This window comes from Epinephelus lanceolatus, chromosome 5 (genome assembly GCF_041903045.1).
Source record: "Epinephelus lanceolatus isolate andai-2023 chromosome 5, ASM4190304v1, whole genome shotgun sequence".
Lineage (NCBI taxonomy): Eukaryota > Metazoa > Chordata > Actinopteri > Perciformes > Serranidae > Epinephelus > Epinephelus lanceolatus.
This window is the reverse complement of record NC_135738.1, coordinates 46,831,404-46,844,705: the sequence shown is the minus strand read 5'-3', so window position 1 is coordinate 46,844,705 and position 13,302 is coordinate 46,831,404. Positions and strand designations below refer to the sequence as shown.

General features: G+C 42.3%; 1 protein-coding gene and 1 long non-coding RNA gene across 3 annotated transcripts in view; both read left to right on the top strand.

Annotated features, from left to right (window-relative positions):
• Positions 1–13,302, top strand: part of ska1 (spindle and kinetochore associated complex subunit 1) — an 81,844-nt gene that overhangs the window by 28,772 nt on the left and 39,770 nt on the right. The gene's annotated exons all lie outside the window — the stretch shown is intronic.
• Positions 578–4,985, top strand: LOC117262671 (uncharacterized). Its single transcript, XR_004502122.2, has 3 exons — positions 578–2,585; positions 2,880–3,092; positions 3,745–4,985. It is a non-coding gene; the product is annotated as an uncharacterized LOC117262671 (long non-coding RNA).

Genomic DNA, 13,302 nt, shown 5'->3' with positions numbered 1-13,302 from the left:
TGTTGAGTTTTCGAGCAGCGACTTCTAATACAGCTGATGGCGAACATGAAACCGTAGAATAAAGCAGATATCTAAAGTACAAACGGAGGACGCAGGAGAGAAACTCCAAACTCCAAACCAGAGATTGAGTTAGAAGCTACAAAAGTACTGAGAGCTGAACACACAGTAGTCTCGCCACCAGACCATCAGAGATCTCCGCCTTCTGATAGTCTGGGGACACTCCTTTCTAAAATGTGTTTAACACACCGGAGAAAATGGCCGGCAACAAAGCAACGCCTCTTGCATTTTTGAAAAGGACATGCCCTCCCGGAAATGTGCGCCCCCCCTTTTCTCGTCTGCAAGGAAACAAACACACAGAGAGATTGAAAATGTATGCCAAGAGATTTAACTCCGTTTTATCAAGATTGTGGAAATGAAGGACTTACAGCGACTTTGTTTAAAACTTTTAACACAGTCGGACTATGTTTACGAGCACAACAGTTCAGTGAGCCACCGAAGGACCGCCCTGCAAATTTACTATTGGTTCTGCAACGTAGGGAGTTTTTTTTGAACTCTGAAATTGTATCTGCCCATCTAAACACAAAAGCAGGGAGAAAGACATCAGTCTTTATTTAAGCAAAGCGTCTAAAGACTGACTTGTGAGTCTAAACACACAGACTTTTAAAGACACTTTTCTCTCTGGTCTCCGGCAGACAGAGTTGAGGAGAGTCTCACAACACACAGCTTGTTTGAAGGGGAGAGAAGGGGTGGTCTGGGGTTCACTGCTGTCAGCTAGACGCCACCGCTACTTGCTTACGTGCAGGTGGCTCAGCTTTTGGACCTACTCTAGAGAAGGAGTAGGTACACAGCTCAGTGTGGCACCGCGCATCTAAACTAATAACAGAAAGACAAACCGGCACAGCATGGCTTGCCTGTATGCAGCTAAAAGTTGCAGAGGGGAAAGGCCCACAGTATTGTACATGTGCTATTGCAGTAACTTCATTCATCTCATAGACGGATTTAGCGTAGCTTGTGCAACATATAGACCGATGTTGCACTGTAGACTAATTACAGACTGATAAAACAAAGTAGCAGCTCTGTTTCTCTCTGAGTGTTGATGGAGAAAGTGTGAGTGAGTGAGTGAGTGGAGCGGAGCTGTGCGGAGAGTGTGAGAGAGGAGGGATGAACACTGGTATGAGTTGTGTGGCACAACTATATTGATATAAATGGTATAGTCTAAATCTATATCTTGCTTGAAAATATATTGTAAAAAAATCGATATACTGCCCAGCCCTAGTACAGGGGGTGGATTTTTTTATAATGATCCTATTTCAATTTCCACGCTTTATTCCGGACATAGAGGCGGTCCATAGTACTGTACAATAAAAATACAAGACACAATAAAAGGACAGACAGATACAAAAATATCAAATATTTGCATATAAACTAAAACGCCAGTGGTTCCAAAGCCTTGAGGTGAACCTAACCGTACTTATGGCAGGATTTGCAAGCACTGAAATTATGCTGTTTGGTGACTCAGATATCCTACACATACAACTGTACATGAGATTCCTGAGTACAGCAGGACATGTAGATACACCAACACTGACAAACATTTGGCTTGCACTGCTCCTTCTTGGCACTTTAAGCAGCATCCTCATGCCACCATTATATGCCACCTTGAGTTTCTGCATACTGCTACTTTTGTAGCGCCGCCACAAGTGGGCAGTATACATTGGGGTGCAAAACGTTTTAAAAAGAGTGGTCTTCACAGACAATGAGCACATACTAAATTTGCGTTTCAACATATTAGCCTGTGCATACATCATTCGGTGTTGTCTTTGACTGTCCCTATCATCAGACAGGTCATCAGTTAGATAATGTCTTTAGTATTTAACCTCTTCACATATTTTGAGGACAGTACCAGAGAGAGAGAAGGCAGGAAATGACGATTTATTGTCTTCCTTGCTTCTGACTATCATAATATTACTCTTTTTTCCATTATATTTAATATCAAAGTCAGAGCCATATTGAGAGCATACTCTTAGTAACTGTTGAAGGCCAGCGCTATATGGACACAGGATAACCAGATCATCTGCGTACATCAGGTGGTTGATAATGGTGTCACCAACCATACAGCCTGTTCTACAGCTGTTTAGCTGGTTGGATAACTCGTTCATGTAAATATTAAAAAGAAAGGGGGATAAAATGCTCCCCAGCCTAACTCCATTGCATACACTGAATGGAGCAGATGTAAAATCACCCCATTTCACATACATTGACTGGTGTGCATACCAACAAAACAGGATTCTTACAAGAGATGTGGGAACCCCCCTGTTTGAGTGTTAATAAGTCTACAGTGTTGGAGAGATTTGAAAGTTGCATCTCCTCCACACTCTTCCCCCTCCCTCCTGTGCTCCGTCTGACGTCATGCGTCCTCCCCTCTGAGCTGTTTCGACCTCCCCTTTCCGCCGCCTACTGACACACCTCCTCAGGTGGGAGAAGGAGACGGCACAGCGTGAGTTTTGAGAGGAGAGAGAGGACCGACTTACACCAAGAGCAACGCTATCACTTAGCTACAAATTTCAACAACGTCAGACTCACAGGTAACTATGACAAACTGTAAAGTTATTACAGGGCATGTTGAAACAAACGTGGCTCTTATTACTCACTTCAGTGTCCACAACTAACGTTACCAAGCTAGCATTTTAGCACGTTATATAGGTAAAGTTACAAGTGTCATAACAATGTAATGCTATGAGTAAACAGCTAATGTTAGCTCTTTTACCGCCGGGATAACAAGGAAAAGCTAACAATAACAATGATGTCTATCACTTGTTAGAAATACGTTGTTTTTGTGAAAGACTCTATATATGAATCGTTTTTTATTTTATTTTTAGAGTTCACATGACAGCACGTCAGGGTCCCCGGCTCCGAGCACGTCCACGGGCCGAGGTCGTGCTCGAGGCCACGGACCAGGGGGTCGAGGTGGGAGAGGAGGAAGAGGTAGAGGACGGGGATCCGGCCGCGGTTTACTGTCGAAACTACAGCTGGAACCGGAGGACCTGCAGCGGATACAGGCTCTCCAAGCAGAGCAGATCGCTTATGAGGATGTATGTATATTATTACTTTTATTTTTTTGTTCTGATGTAAACTTCAAACTCAGACACACACACATTTATATACAGAAGTGTGATTTCTGTCACAAAAGGTGTTTTTTGAGTGCGTTCAATATGTGCTCCATCTGTTGTACCTTACCGGCAGCAAAACACAGGATGTGTATTGTAACTAAGAGGCAGATGACTGATAGAAAGCAGCGCAATACAGATGCAATGTAAAAGTACTACATAGAAATAACAAAACTCGCATATAAGCAAGACACCTTTGTGCTGTATATGCCTTTGTAATTTTCAAAACATACAATTTCTGCAGAAATGGAGTAAAGAAATCTTTTTTTTAACATTGAGCCTCTGACTGCAATCCTCTTTTTCTGTGTTTTGACTTGATATCATTGGGACACTGCATCAGAAGACAAGAGTGCAGTGGTGATAGTGTAGTTTGAACTGTTTTGTAATTTTTAAATTTACTTTTCAAATATTATAAAGGATAAAACAATTTTTTTTATAATAATGGTCAAGTTTAGTCATGACCTTTCTAAATAAATCTTTGGGACAATAGTCAAGTTTGACTTTGTCCCAAAGATTCACAACACCCACAAAATTATATTATAACTCTGTAACAATGACAATCTGCATTGCATTGCAGTCCTTGATTGGGAGCATGGACCTCAGCGCATCTCATCAGATGATCCGGGCTGTGTTGCAAAATGACCCATCCTACATTTTTGACCTGAGATCAGTCACATCAGGTGCTCTACCCGTCCCAGGATCCACTGCTGGACCCTCATGGTGTGTGTGTGGGAGGTGCCGCGAAATGCCGACAGACCTGGAGAGAAAGCGCTGTGGCCACCAACCTGATGAATGCTTGTCCATCATGCCATAAAATGGACATTTATTTACTGATGGGGGGGTTACTTGCGCATAGCCAGGAGAATGTATGAACCGGGAAAATGATTTAGGCGCACAGTGTGCGAGTAAACACAACCTACTGTTTACCATAATGGGTATTGGATGTTTTTTCATCAATAACTGATCAAATAAATGTATTTTAAAACTCACTCCTTTGGCTCCGATACAGCCGTCTCGCTCCCTGCCTGCAGTCCCCACTGCACTGGGCTTTGTAACAATGTCCTGCCTACAGCCCCCTCTGATTAGTTATATGGCACAAGTGATAGCCAATCAACACTGACACCTGTTCATGCTTTCACATCATGTCACATTGAGACACAGAGCACAGACAGAGCGGGAGAAGCTCCGGTAAGCCAGTGGTAATTTTGAAGGTAAAGTAACAGAAACCAGACAGAAACAAAAGTTGCAATAAAAATCCTCTATGCTGAAGTTTTAAAGTCACCACCACAACATTATATGATCCATTTCAATGATGACGTGCTTGCCCAGGAGCAAAATTTCGACGTAACTGCCTGTTTAATTCACATCAAACGCGATACAATTTTGCAAACAGCCTAAATGATTTAGCTTCTAAAAATAAATAGCACCAAGGCAAAAAAAAGAGATGTAGGAGCTATAAGTCAAAAAGTCTGGTAACCACTGAAAGTTTAATCTTTATTTATAAACTCATTATGCTATAAAAGTTTAATCTGAAAAGTAACTACTAAAGCTATAATCTTTTTGTTCGTTTTGATAATAAACACGTTCGTTTGCAACACATACATTTCTATTTCTTCATTTTGTGACCGCAACACCAAGCCCCCCACTCCAGAAAAGATTTCAGATTTCAGGCACACAAATCTTCTGTGCTCCACATTTCAGGCACAACATTTTTTCTTGCTTTAACCCCTGTAACTAACTGCACTTGCCTTTTTTACTATTACTATCTGTCTGAATGCTACTTAGTGTTGAAAATTTTAAAATAACACCCTGCTTGACCACTAGACAACTCCAAACGTAAAGTATTACATAAAATATCTACTGCCCATCTAACGGAAGAAAAAGAAATGCAACAAAAGATTATAGTAAGATTTTATATTTATTCTTTAAATAGTAATTTGTAACAAGCCATGTAAGGTGGAAACAACTTAAATGCTGAAAAGAATCCTTAAAACAAAAGTTCAAACTCTAAAGTATGCTAGCCTGTAAAAAAAATAAATAGGACTAATGTTCCTGATTACAGGAACCACCTGCGTTTCAATCTGAGATGCAGACAACACAGGATCATCCCTAACAGCCTACGCTTGGGTTCCACCATGAAAGGACACAGGGCTGCGACTATCCTTCAGAGGGCTCAAAACCAGCTACTCAACGAGAGAGAGAGACAGAGTCACTTTAACATTGATGCACTTAAATCCAAGACAGAACAGATGTTGGAAGAACTGACACCACTTCTACCCAGGGAAGTCCTGGAAGATGTCTCCAAGTTTGTTGAGAAGGCGAAGACTTTGCAACACTCCAAAGGCAAGGAATGACAGACAAGAAAGTTCTGACACTACAGTCTCGTCATAACTTCTCCAATAGAACAGACGTACTGACCTGGAGAAACAAGGATCACAACACAGCACATCCGGACATGAGAAGTGGGTGAAAAACTTATCAGACAGAGAGCTCACCCAACCAGAAAAGCATGTACTGGCCAAGGGACTGAACTTTGCCGTAACACCAGAACAGATACTGGTGGTAGATCTTATCACAGCAACAGAGTCAGCCATCAGAAATAAGCTGGCAGACACAGAGGCAGAACAACTGACACTAAAGGTATCAGCCGCTCTCTCTGGAGCAAAAACACCAACTTCCAACCTCACCATTGAAGAAAGGAAGGCCCTGGCATCACTGAGGAAAGACTGGAACATCACCATCTTGTCTGCAGACAAAGGAAGATGCACAGTGGTGCTGAAGACAGCAGACTACCATGCCAAAATCACTGCTCTGCTCAGCGACACAGCCACATACGAAACACTGAGGCGTGATCCCACCAGTGGCTACAAAAAGGTGGTCATAGATTATCTACAAAAACTGGAAAAGGACAAAATCATTGACAGACCACTGTATTATCGACTGTACCCTGGTGAGGCCATCCCATGCATCTGTGGACTCCCCAAGATACACACAAGGAAGGAGCACCACTAAGACCCATCATCAGCAGCATCAACTTGGTCATGTACAACATCTCCAAACACCTAGCTATGATCCTAGCTCCCCTGGTTGGCAACACTCCACACCATGTAAGGAGCTCTCAGGATTTTACCACAAGACCAGAGAGATAACTCTAGACTCTGACAAAACTATGGTATCATATGAGTCACTGTACTTTTCACTTGCATTCCCACCAAAGAAGCACTGAAGACAGTGAGGAAACGTCTGCTACAAGACAGCTCCCGTCCAGACAGGACCAACTTCACCCCAGACCACATTTGTGACCTGCTGGATCTTTGTTTGACCACCACCTGCTTCAAGTACAGCAAGGGTTTCTACTAACAAAAGCACGGCTGTGCTATGGGCTCACTGGTGTCCCCTATAGTGGCCAATCTTTACATGGAACATGTGGAGAAGAGAGCTCTGACCACCTTTTACAGGAACTGCTCCTAGCCACTGGTTCAGGTATGTGGACGGCACCTGGGTCAAAATCAAAACTGAGGAAGTGGAAATCTTCACGGAACACATTAATGCACTGGACCCTAACATTAAATTCACATGGGAGGATGTCAGAGGAGACTGTCTACCCTTCTTAGACTGTGCAGTACACATTGAAGAGGACAGAAACCTTAACATTGAGGTATATAGAAAACCTACACACACAGACCAATACCTGCTGTTTGAGCTCACCACCCACTGGAGCACAAGCTGGAAGTTATCAGGACACTGAATCATTGGGCAGAAAATGTGCCCATGAGGACAGAGGGGAAGGTGAAGGAACAGAAACACATCAGGGAAGCACTTCAAACCTGTGGCTACCCCAACTGGGCCTTTGCGAAAACCTCTAAAAGATCCTTTCATACTGTTCATATTCTGACCTTCACAGTATGGAGCAGGTAGTTTTTGACCCTTTTATTGTTAGACACTATCAAGAAATATGAACCACATATGTTGTGCATCCCGACCAACGCTGCTTTTAATTTTTTCCATGAATTGTATTGAAAATGAAGGATGTAACAACCTTCCTGAATGATAGGTTTCACCATAATCATTTGAAACACCATAAAAATTTCAAACAGACAGTGCAAAAACACATATTGCACGTACTAACCTAATCACCCATTCTTGTAAGTGATAAACGTTGCTTTACTTGACCTTACCTTGAGCTTCTTTGTTTGCCTCTTCAACCTTTTTTTTCTTCCCCTTTTTCTGAGGGATATGCCAGCTTCGACACCTTCGTAGACGGTACTCTGCATGCTCTGTTCAGTGAATAGCAACTGAATTGTCAACTGTTGCTGCGCACTGTTGCATTTGCCATGCACGGAGTCACTTCAAAAAACAAAATAATCAATTAAACAACCCCAAAAATGCTTCAAACACTTTTCTAAATAGATAGACACATACATATGTGCAGTTATAGACCTCCGACCTCATCTGGGTATATTTCGTTTCCTTTCAATATTAAGATTATTTAGGGACAGCTGGTGAGGAGGTGTGTCTCCTCTGACATACAGTACTGGCCTCTCTACTTGTCTCTACAGTGTCTGTCAGATTTGCGTTTCCCTCTTGCTACTAGCTGCTCGCTAATTCCTGCTGTCACCTGTTTCCTGTTTATCTACCGCCAGTGGCTCGCACTTGCAGCATCATCAACAGCTCCTCCCACAAGTCTTCAACAGCCCCTTCCCGTTGTGGAAGGCCGCCTCTGTCTTTTTAAACTAAAAGGGTTCCGCCAATCTGACTACCCTACGAGGCGGAAAATTGGGCGCCTCGGATCAACTCGCCATTCCACCTCTGTGTGTCTAAACGCTCGCAGCTGGCTGGCAAAACGGCCCAACATTTGCAGAAAATCTGGCAGTGTAAAAGGGCCTAATGAGACAACCAAATGGGGTCTAATCACCATCTCCACACGCAACAGTCCCTGAATAAATTGTGCGTTAACGTCCACGACCTTTGTGGTGTATTCAATACATTGAAAATCTGAAATACACTATTCCCTCAGTTTAGATGTAAAAAAAGTGCTGTTTTACACTTAACAGCAACAGAAAAGTAACTATTACTTACTGCTGTAACTTTGCGTGGGTGAATATGAAGTGATACAGCACTCAGTATTGTTACCTTATCTGAAAGACAAAGAAAGAATCATTCTAACAGATGTTTTTGATAATTGTCATCAACATTGAAATGAACAGGACCTGCGTGCAAAAAATAGCCTACAAACACTGACTTAACCCTATGGGCCCTAGGCCTTTTTGGGGTATTTTTACTGCCTTTACTTTTAAGCTCATATCACAGTCATTATAAAGGCTACATACACATGCTATATCTTGTTTTTTTCAGGACAATCTGGGCTAACCAGATTCGCCATCATTACATGTCCTGCTATGTGCCTGTATTTTATATTAATTTTTATATCAATGAAAAAAACAAATCCGTATGACTAAATTCTTACATTTGTACATGTATCTTACCATAGCAAGTTGGAAAATGACATATTCTGCCATATATGAAGAGGGGAGACTCTCTGCAATCTGGCAATATAAGAACCATGATGCTGGGACATTCTGTCACTAAACAGCTGTCCAAAACATGTGGTTTGTGCCAGGCGGACATGATTGCCAGTATTTTTTCATTATTACAAGAAATTCCATTGACTCATTCACAAGTCAAAAATGTGTTTTATCTGAAAGAAACATGAAATATTTACATCATACATATTTACAAGATAATAGAAAAATAGTCAACCAAGTGCAATAATGTCCTCCAAGTTAATATTTGTTTTTCAGTTTCAGTTATATATTGGGGAGACATTTTGGGCATTGGTGGGGGGGGCACATGTCCCCCTCAATGTATATGGTGACTACGGCCTTGTCATGCATGCATAATTAGGCTGCACTTGTCTGGGTGCGCAAAGGTGAAGTGGCTGGTTTTGTCATACAAAGTTTGATGGAGTGTCAACTGGAAAATATGGAGATATTTGCATCTTGAAAGCCGGACTACAAATGTGGATAGACAGGGAGAAACACACGCAAGCCTAAGACATGGTAAGATACGATATTCCTCACTATATGAAGTGACTGATAACAAGATCTGTATCATGGATTGTAAAGAAATTCGTCAGGTTTTTATTTTGTAGACACTTGATCTGTATTTATAGCGTGATGGGATAACAGCACAATGATATGTGTGGTATCACTGGAAAGCTCTGGTCCTGCACTTTCATGTGATATGCGTGGCATTTCTGTGCGAGCCTGCATTCGCGAGTAATCCATCCAAGAGTAATGTGTGTGCATAGCTGTATGAAAGCTCTGTTATACATCATTTTAGTGTAAATTTATCATTTTTTTTTTCGTTGTGAAAACACTGGACTACCGACAAGTGCTTGGTCTTCTCGGAAAGCTACAATTCCGCTGTTTCACGTGATATGCGTGGCTTCTCGCTATGACACATGGTCACGGAGAAAATCAATAGAGAAAAACAGGTGTGAATTTGGACACACTATGCGTCGTTCGGGCCCATAGGGTTAACCAAAGAACATTATCATTAACACACTTACTAAATGTTACTTGGTTTAGCCGGGCATGAAAATCGCTCACCTTTTGGCGAAATTCGCCATTGTGGAGCAAAGCCAGAGAAAAACGATGTAGCGAACATATGCGCGCAGGCATTTCATTAGGGAAGTTGTCAGTCTTGTCCAATGGCGGATTGGCCATTGGGACGTTTGGGACAAATCCCGATGGGCGGTCACCAAGTGGGCCAGTGGGGCTGGCTCGGTGAGACTAGTGAATGTCAAGCTAGTTGCTAGCTGTCAGTACTGTAATGCGTGTCCCTCCCATGTTGTTTGCTGTGAGATGTTCAGAGGGAACGTAGGTGGCAATCTTGTGTTTTGATGCTTGAAGGAGGGGATAAGAGCGGCCTCCTCCAATACGAAAGAGGCTCTAGTTTTTCATGAAATCTGATTGGCTCAGCCGCAGTTATCAGCCATTACTCATGGCAGAGCAGGCTAGTTTGACTGTAGACAGAAAATATGGATAAAGTTGGTAAAACAAGAAAGGGTGGCATGGAAAAAACTTGGATAAAAAAACTTCTGTACAAGAAGAGGCGGCAAAGTGCTCCAAAATAACCAACCTGTTTGGCCGCGGCGTTGGTTGACGGGCTGGGGCTGCTGGTGTTGCTAACGACGGAGATGGAGCTGCAGCCGGCAGTGCCATTATAGCAGGTGTATTAACGTTAGCTACCGTTCGTGAGTGTGTAATGTGCAAGGTTGGCTTTGGCAAATTGCATATTTCTTCTAGGTGTCTGTTTCAAGAGGCCAACTACCCTACTAGGTATTGTAAGTCATTATAATTTAAACCTGTACTAAAAGAAAATATGTGCTTGCTTTTTTTCCTGTGAATGCATGTAATTAACTTTAAGTGGTGCTCCCAGTCCCAAGGACAATGAAGCTGAGGGACAGACTAACCCCAGTCGTGATGAGGAGGAGGATGAGACCAGAAATATAACAGGCATAGCTATGCCTTCACATTGCACCTGTTATATTTCTGGTCTCATCCTCCTCCTCATCATGACTGGGGTTAGTCTGTCACATTGCACCTGTTATATTTCTGGTCTACTATGCATTACATTTTAGCCAGAGGAAGACCTTTTTAGTAGTACTAGGTGGGATTTTTTTGTTGTAGTAATAAGTTGACTAAAAGTTGACTATAGGGCCTATTGCCCAGTTTATACCTCCTTAGTTCATGGCTGTGAGCCATTGAGATATAAACTGGGGTTATGTAATACAAGAGCAGGGCTGGGCAGGACAGGGCAGACAATTGTATTGTGCATAAAATTAGATGCATTAGGATAGAGTCATATGCTCCTATTTTGAGTTAAATAATAAGCACATAGCCATTTGTAGCCAATTCATTATTGCATTTATTGTATAGTCTGGAATTAAACAATAACTGCTGATTTTCTTATGGAGTTGATTCTGAGGACAGTGTTTGTGTAGTGTGTACAAGCATATAGAGGATTATAGGTAGAAACGTGTGGGCCGGTGCACCTGAATGTCCCGGGCTTTAATTTGTGTCCCAGTCCGCCCCTGGTCTCGTCTCTTATACAACATATGTGAACATGTAAAGATGCTTTATTTGCACTTAATTATACATTCATACTTTTGTTTTTGTGCAATCTTATAATTCAGCATGTTACCACCACTAGAGTAAATCTAAAAGAAATCAGATATGAGCATTTGGAAGCTCATTTTTCCACCAAAAAACAATCGAGGAGCATAACCCCGGGACCCCCTAGCAGGTGCTGGGTCTCATATCCTTCTCACCTTTTTCACCCCTGACCCATTTTCATGCCTGTTTAGCTGGGAGAATACTAAACATTAATCAGTAACAGGTTTGCATGGTGTAACATTAACTAAGTTGAAAAAACTACATTTCAGATGCTGGCTTTTTTATGCCAACTGCATACTTTAACATTAACTTACACATGGTAACGTGAACTTCAGCTAACGTTACAAGTATGTTACAAGTAGGGATGTCCTGATCACATTTTTTTTTGCATCCGATCCGATACGAGTCCTTTATTTTGAAACCGAGTCCGATACCGAGTCCGATCTGATACTTTGCAAAGCATTAAGAAAGAAAAAAAAAAGAATGCATCCAAGTTGTCCCATAAGGTTTGTTTTTTATTTAAATAGTATCCAAATAGCATATCGGTGGTTCAGCAGCACGAAATGTAAACAAATTCAATATCATCTTCTTGTCTTCAACAAACAAAATAGGCCAATATCTTTTGTAGCGGTTTGACACATGAAACAAATATTTTTCTTGTACTCAGTCAAACCCCACAAAGAAACCATAAAACCCATAAAACAGGTCCCTTAACACCAAAATTAAATTGTTTTTACCTGGTTTCTGTAGAACAAAAGAATTATACTCAATTTTCAAAAATTCAAATACAACAGTAATCAGTTTCAAGAAAGTATATATTTTTTTCACCAAAGAAAAGAAATGTCATTCCATTCAGTCAGTTCAATCCAGTTCAAACAAAAAACTCCACTCCGGGATTTCCAAATAACATATCACAGCTCAATTCAGTTCAATCCACACAGTTTGCTAAACAAAAGAAAACTCCACCCCAGGTTTTCCTGTAAACAAGGAGGAAAAGAAAATCCACTGTTCGCTCTGACTAAGTTCAGCTTCAAAACAGTAAATCAACCCGGCCTGAATGTTCCAAATAAGGAATAATGAAACGGAAAGTAACCCCCGGCTTTTGCCAAGTCACGGGACCATGTGTGTGAATGCCGCAACGCTTCTGTGTTGTTTCGGGCGTGGAGGCTCCATAGGATCCCTTGATATCCGTGGCGGAATCTCTGAGGTGAGGCTGGTGGCCGGATGGATGATATTCCACAGGGACTTTGAGCGATAAAGTGCCATGGTAGGCCCAATACGCAGAGGACTTCTGGCTCATTTCTCACTCGCCGGCGACCCTTTGCCATACTGCTAGGAGCGGCATAATGCAGGGGCCAGTCTACCTGGGCTCAGCTGATCGAGCCATCCCACTGGCCGATAGCACCAGCGGGTGTGTCTGGAGGTACCTCAGTGTCTGGAAGTGAGCAAGCCATCAGCTGACTGTCTTATAAAAAATATATATATACAGGATGGCCACACTTTATATATTGGAAAGCGGAGGCAACAGTGAACAACATATATGAAAAACCTGGGGCCTGTATCACTAAGCAGGATTAATGTCTTAGCGAGGTAACTTCAGGGTTAACCCTGGGTTTTTGGTCTCACAAAGCCTGTTCAGTTCTTATCGGGGTAGATCACCATGGTAACTTACTCTGAACGGCTATCCTGCTCCGGAGCAGGGTAACGCCAGGGCCATATTGCCAGCGAAGTGCTGCGAAGCGCAACGCACCGAAATTCTTGCACGAGCCCGTTCACACCAGACACGCATTTCTCCACGCTGGTCGACAAGCGTTTCTGCTCCCAGCTGTTGTCTCCGTCACATTTGGAGCTGTTTTTCCATCATGGGTATCTCTCTCTGTTTGCGTGTGTGTGCCCCAACCCCAACCCCCACCCCCTATAGCTGGCCCACTCTCTCTCTCTCTCTCTCACTCTCT